This window comes from Saccostrea cucullata, unplaced genomic scaffold, assembly GCF_032062105.1.
Source record: "Saccostrea cucullata isolate Sc308-1 unplaced genomic scaffold, CSIRO_AGI_Scuc_v1 ctg21235, whole genome shotgun sequence".
In the NCBI taxonomy this organism is placed as follows: Eukaryota; Metazoa; Mollusca; class Bivalvia; order Ostreida; family Ostreidae; genus Saccostrea; species Saccostrea cuccullata.
In genome coordinates, this window is record NW_026936483.1 from 389 (window position 1) to 7,100 (window position 6,712).

The following is a 6,712-nucleotide window of genomic DNA, read 5'->3' on the forward strand; positions in this document are numbered from 1 at the left end:
ACAGTTTTTGTTCTGATTTCAATATAACTTGGCACACAAGTAGACTACACTAAGATACATAAAATAGTGCATCGGTTTTTGATTTCAATGAATGGTGTTGCCATGGTTACTAAAAATAGAATTTTCTGTTAAATTCCTTTAAAACGCTACTCCTTCTACAGTTTTGGTGTGGTGGCAATGGCTTCTTTTCTCATCCTTCGTTATAAGTACAAACCAGTAGAGCTACAGTCTCGACAGAGACTTCTGGTTAAAAGAAGTGAACCTTTGTTCATTTTATGTCTTTGTCATTTTTTTTGTAAAATTTCACATTTTCATCTACGTCAAAATTCAAGGAAACTTGGCAAAGAGTATCCTTGGATAAATGCCATTATGGGATTTAAGTTTATTCAAATGAAGGCCCACTCCCTCTTCAAACGGAAGATTACTACAAATAAGTGAAAAATTAAAAACATCTTTTAAAAATCTTCTTTTCAAGAACCACTGAGACAGGAAAGAGACACTTATGTGGCATCATCCTCAGGTAGTGTAGATTCAAAGTCAAATCAAGACCCCATGTTGGGGTCAGAATAGGGGATCAAAAATATATATTATACTGTAGATTCCTTATTTTTTGTGTGTAATTATTATCGCGAATAGGCTTTTCACTCTCAAATCACGAGAATAATAATTCGAATGGATGGTTGGTTAAAAGATTTACATAGTTTTCAGCTCCATAAAAATAAAGGTGAGTAATTTAATTTTGTGTTTGATGCCCCTCGCGAAACTACGCGATAATTACTTCCATGCATATATTTAGGAATCTACAGTATGTACCAAGGGATATACATAATTTTTTTTCTCAAGCCACAATTAGTCATATTGATATCAAATCATCCTTTTTGGTAGTGAAGATTTCATTTTGTTCATATCATGTCTACCGGGGAAAGGTTTGGGCCACAATGGACAATCAAAGTTTTACGTTGGATTATTTTGGAAATATCTTTAGAAATCTCAGAAACAAAAATGTCATGACTGGTGATATGTATACGCTAGCATCTTCATGTAGTGTAGATTTAAGTTTGTTCAAATCATGACTCCCATGTGTAGGGCAGAGCCCCAATGGTGGATCAAAATGGACAGGGGAATATATAGGAAACCTCCTCTCAATAATACCAAAGCCATATATAGTCATATTGATATGGGAGCATCCTTAGGTAGTGTAGATTCACATTTGTCCAAATCTTGATTCCAGGGGGCAGGGAGGGGCATCAATGGGGATAAAATTTTAACAAAGGAATATATAGAAAAAAAATCTTATGTTCAAGAACAGCTAAGCCATTGTTATTGATATGAAAATGTCTCAAGGTAGTTATTCTAAAATTTATACTTTTCAATACTGGACTAATTTGTGCATTTACTAGCCAATATGCTTAGGTGAGCATATCGCCCATTGGCCACTTTATTTTAGAAATCTTCTCACTTGATATGAAGTGCCAATGATCCCCTTTTGGTGTCTGTTTTTATCTTTTTAAGCAGAATAATGTTAGGGTTGAACAGGATCCTGAAGTGAGGAAGACTCCCTCTCCCATTGAACTGCAGACATCAGCAGAAAGCAGAGTAAGATTCAGACTTGACTTCTTGTATCTTTGCTTGCCAATTGATGTTGGCTGTACCAAGCTTTAACCTCTGGACTTTCAACAGATTTCAGTTCCTCTTTAATTCAGAAAGGAACAACAATGGAGGACCAAGGTCATTAATATAAGAAGAGTCTATTCCTGTCTGTGTTTTGAAGGCATAGTGTTTCAAAAGTGGTAAGTAACAAGCTGCTTTATACTGAAGCTTCTCACTTGATATGAAGTGAAAGTGTTTCCCCTTTTATGTCTCTGTTTTATCATTTTAAGCAGAAGAAAGTTAAGACTGACTAGGAATTCTAAGTGAGGAAGAGTCCCTCTCCCATTCCACTGCAGCCATGAGGAGAATATTTGTACTTCTTTTTTTACCTATGGAACTTCATCAGGACCCACTTTAACAAGCAGGAGTCTTACAAGTATTTTTGTTTAATTATTTCTGACGTATTTTTGTCCTCCCTTCTCTAAAGTAACTATGCATTCCTCTCCTTGCCCCAATAATCCACCTTATTCCTATCATAACCTTATTGTCTTAATTTGCTCTTTGATTTTCCAGCTAATAATGTTGTAATGATTATGATCATTTGAGTTTCTTTGATTATTACATTGCTTTGAATTATTGCCTATCTTCTCTCCATCAAGTATTTTAAAGGGATTTGACAAGGGAAGAAGGAAGAAGACCAGTGCTGACCAAGAGAAGAAGAGTCCATTGCCAAGCTTTGTCCAGCAGCCAATATCTGATAATGGAGTGAGTAAAAAGCTCTTTTTTTCGCAATTTTCAAATTTTCTTTATACACTTATTCAAATCATAGGTTCAAGGTGATTTACTTCTGCAGCGCAACAGCAACCATGTTGCAATCTAAAGCCTCCTGAGGATGACTTGATTCAAATTAGGTTACATCATGATCCCTTAGGACTAGGATTAGTAAAAATATGAATTAAGATTTTCTTCTGATGACAAGGTCAAGATGATTCAGGTGAACATTTTGGCACAAGGTCTCCTTCATTATTTTTAGGGATGTCAACGAGTACCCGGTTAAGGGTACTCGATCGAACGTCCGAGTATCGAATGCTAAAATCGGTACTCGGTTATTCGGATGTATAATTTTGAATAGTTCTAAACTTATTTATTAATGCATTAAACAATCTGTTTTAAAACGTAAAATGCTCATTGCACTTGTAAATACAGTAATTAGGGTTTCCTACGACTCTAAATGACCGTTATCGCCTGTGGCAGTGTTTATACAGTAATTATCATGACCAAGCACCTTGAGTACCTGGCTTTTCTCACCTTCGGCTGTCTTCTTCTCTTATTAGCTCACCTCAACGAAGTTGAGGGAGCTTATGTAATACCCTCGGCGTCGGCGTCGGCGTCCCGGGTTAAGGTTAAGTTTTTTTGAGCAGTTTTCTTTTTAAGTACTTCTATGTCCTATATTGATTAGACATGCATGGAAGATGTTTCTAGTGTGTTTCATTGTACCAGTCAAAGTTTCAGATGCTGCAATTTCAGCAAAGGAATGACCAGGTTAATGTTTTTGGAGCAGGTTAACATTTTTGGTGCAGTTTTTGGTGTGGGTTTCATTTCCAAGTAACTATAAGCCGTATGTTGACCAAACTTGCATGGATGATACATCTAAGGATGCATACTACCGGGCTTGCTTCGGATGCTGAATCTGACCTACATTTTCCGGTTGCGTGAACAGGTTAAAGTTTTCGGTGTAGGTTTCATTTCCAAGTAACTATAAGCCCTATGTTGACCAAACTTGCGTGGATGATACATCTAAGGATGCATACTACTGGGCTTGCTTCGGATGCTGAATCTGACCTACATTTTCCGGTTGCGTGAACAGGTTAAAGTTTTCGGTGTAGGTTTCATTTCCAAGTAACTATAAGCCCTATGTTGACCAAACTTGCATGGATGATACATCTAAGGATGCATACTACCAGGCTTGCTTCGGATGCTGAATCTGACCTACATTTTCCAGTTGAGCGAACAGGTTAATGTTTTTGGTGCAGGTTTCATTTGCAAGTAACTTTAAGCCCTATGTTGACCAAACTTGCATGGATGATACATTTAAGGATGCACACTACCAGACTTGCTTCGGATGCTGAATCTGACCTACATTTTCCGGTTGAGTGAATAGTTAAAAGTTTTTGGTGCAGGTTTCATTTCCAAGGAACTACGAGTTCTTTAATGACCAGTCTTGCATGGATGATACATCTAAGGATGCATACTTCCAGGCTTGCTTCGGATGCTGAATCTGACCTACTTTTTGTGGATGAGTGAAAATGTTAGTTTTGATGCATGTTTCATTTCCAATAAACTATGAGCCCTATAATGAGCAAACTTGCATTGATGATACATCTAAGGATGCACACTAATGGACTTGCTTCGGATGCTGAATTGGACATACATTTTTCAGATAATAGACAAGGTAAAAGTTATGGTTGCAGGTCTATTACCAAAAACTATAAGGCTTATATAACATTGTATAAACCAAACTTGCACAAATGCTGCATCAAGAGATGAAAACTCTCAAATTTGCTTCAGATGCTGGATTTTCATTACATTTTCATGAAGAAGAAGTAGTTTAAATTTTTTATGTAGGTCTATTTCAAAGTATCAGATCAAAATTGCTTTTAAAAATATTTTCATTTTTGGAATGTATACTTTTTGTTGGTTAATTGTGTGACTTTGCCTTACTTAAAGACAACATTCGTTGAGATGAGCTCTGTTATCTCTGATTACCTATGTTTTTTTGTTTGGCTTTAATTATTTGTTTTCACTGAACATTGTTTAAGATCCATTATGTTTAAATAAGTTAGATAATTTTGTCATTTCTCCGAGAAGCCGTAAATTCTCGGGAAAAGAGCGGATGATATTACACGTGTGATATTACATGCCAATTCAACTGGTTGAAGGCAAAGGCTTTAAAAAAAAGACTGATGTCCATCGTTGCACCAAACTACTAAATACCGTACTGTAATATTACAAAGTCTAGGATCGAAAAAGTGTACGAAAATCGTAAATCCGCTCTGTTAGGAGAACTTGATCAAGTTCACGTTGATACTGTACGTAGCTCTGACGACTGATACCTGGTCGTCAAATGCGATAAAGAGTTACATTACAATTACAGAGCAGATTATTTTTTTTTAAACAAAAACACTGTGAAAAACTTATAATTTTAATACTTGTGTTTATTTGATACATAAATTGAATATTAAGTATGTTATATTAATTTCGTCGGGCACGAAGTGCTCATCATTATTATGAGAGAAATACATTCACGGATAGGTCTCCTATCAGTGCATCTGGTTTTATTTCTACAAGAGTTTACAATGTTTTACAGTCGTCAATTTACTTGTTCATATTTATTTACACTTTTACCGAGTACCCGGGCACTCGATCGGAAAAACGTTGGATAAACCGAGTATTAAAAATCGACCGATTTGACATCCCTAATTATTTTCAATGATCTTTAGATTTTTCTTTGTTAACAGGCAGAAGATGAGACTGACCTCAACTTTTTAACAAGACTGGAGATGAAGGACTAACTACTGTCTAACCTGAAATCTTTGGTAAGTCGGTTGTATGTCAAGCTCGAGACCTTGTGTTATGTGAATTAAATGAGATTATGACACTCGCATTTCTTGAATTTCTAGTTTCTTTTTTTGTTGATAGGTAGGGGTTTATGCTGGCATTGATCCTGTTTCCAAAAGCAGCTCGCCATGTTTCTGTGAGAGTCCAAAGAGATCAGCTGGAACCTGAAAATAAAGGTAAGATTACAAGCTCTGCAAACTCCTTCTAATCTGTGAAAATATGTTAGCCTTTTTTCACTTATTAAGATTTTATTAATATTTTTGATCCCTCATGATTTGTTATCTTTACAGACTGACTGCCATCAATTTTGTTTCTTTGACAGCAGACAAATATGCTTCAACAATAGTGCAGAGATTAAGGTTTGGGCTGCAAGTGATGGACACACTAAAGAGCTTAACTCGCAGAATTCAATGGACTGTGCTGAGTACATTGTTATCAGAAAGTGATGGACACAGTAAACAGCTTACCTCACAGAATTCAATGAACTGTGCCAAGTACATTGTTATAATAAAATGATGGACAGTTGGACACTCTAAATATCTTAACTTGTAGGATTCAGTGCACTGTGCTGAGTACATTTGTAACTCTTATCAACACAGTGATGGACACACTAAACAGCTTAACTCACAGAATTTAATGGATATTGCTTGAGTACGTTGTTATTACAAAATGATGGACACAGTAAATTGCTTGACTCCAGAATTCAGTGGACCGTGCTGAGTACATAACACATAAAGGGTAACTCCTGACATATTCACAGCAGATCACTCAAAGTTAACTCAGTTAAATTTGTATAAGGCATTTGGAGAAAGCTCGGAGTGCTTCTACATTATTGTACATCTTTTCATATACTAAGTTATTTTTTCTGAATGTTTTTTGTATCTGTATATTATATTTTTAAATAAAAAAAATTTCTTAAAGACTGGATTTTAAAGCAAAAATATCAAGAGAGGTAAATCAGAGATTGTCGGAATATCTAAGCTTCAGAGAAAGGGAGGTAATTTGTAGCTCACCTGAGCCGAAGGCTCAAGTGAGCTTTTCTGATCACATTTTGTCTGTCATCTGTCTGTCTCTCTGTCCGTCTGTCTGTCTGTCCATCTGCAAACTTTTCACATTTTAGACTTCTTCTCAAGAACCACTGGACCAATTTTGACCAAACTTGGTACAAAGCATCCTTGGGTGAAGGGAAATATAAATTGTTAAAATGAAGGGCCATGTCCCTTCAAAAGGGGAGATAATCAAGAAAAGATAAAAATAGGGTTGGTTCATTAAAAATCTTCTTCTCAAGAACCACTGGGCCACTAAAGCTGAAACTTATGTGGAAGCATTCTGGGGTAGTGTAGATCCTAATTTGTTCAAATCATGACCCCCGGGGGTAGGGCGGGGCCACAATGGGGTTACAAAGTTTTACATAGAAATATATAGGAAAAATCTTTAAAAATCTTCTTCTCAAGAACCACTGGGCAAGAAAAGTTGAAACTTATGTGGAAGCATCCCAGGGTAG

The 6,712-nt window shown here is 36.2% G+C and overlaps 1 long non-coding RNA gene across 2 annotated transcripts; it reads left to right on the plus strand.

The window, feature by feature from the left end:
- Positions 1-1,710: 1,710 nt before the first annotated feature.
- LOC134245704 (uncharacterized) lies at positions 1,711-5,778 on the plus strand. 2 transcript variants are annotated; one of them, XR_009987507.1, is made up of 6 exons: positions 1,711-1,790; positions 1,881-2,026; positions 2,250-2,355; positions 5,109-5,186; positions 5,290-5,384; positions 5,499-5,778. It is a non-coding gene; the product is annotated as an uncharacterized LOC134245704 (long non-coding RNA). The 2 variants fall into 2 exon arrangements; XR_009987506.1 differs by lacking the exon at positions 1,711-1,790 and having other exon boundaries at positions 1,801-2,026.
- The last annotated feature ends 934 nt before the right edge of the window (positions 5,779-6,712 follow it).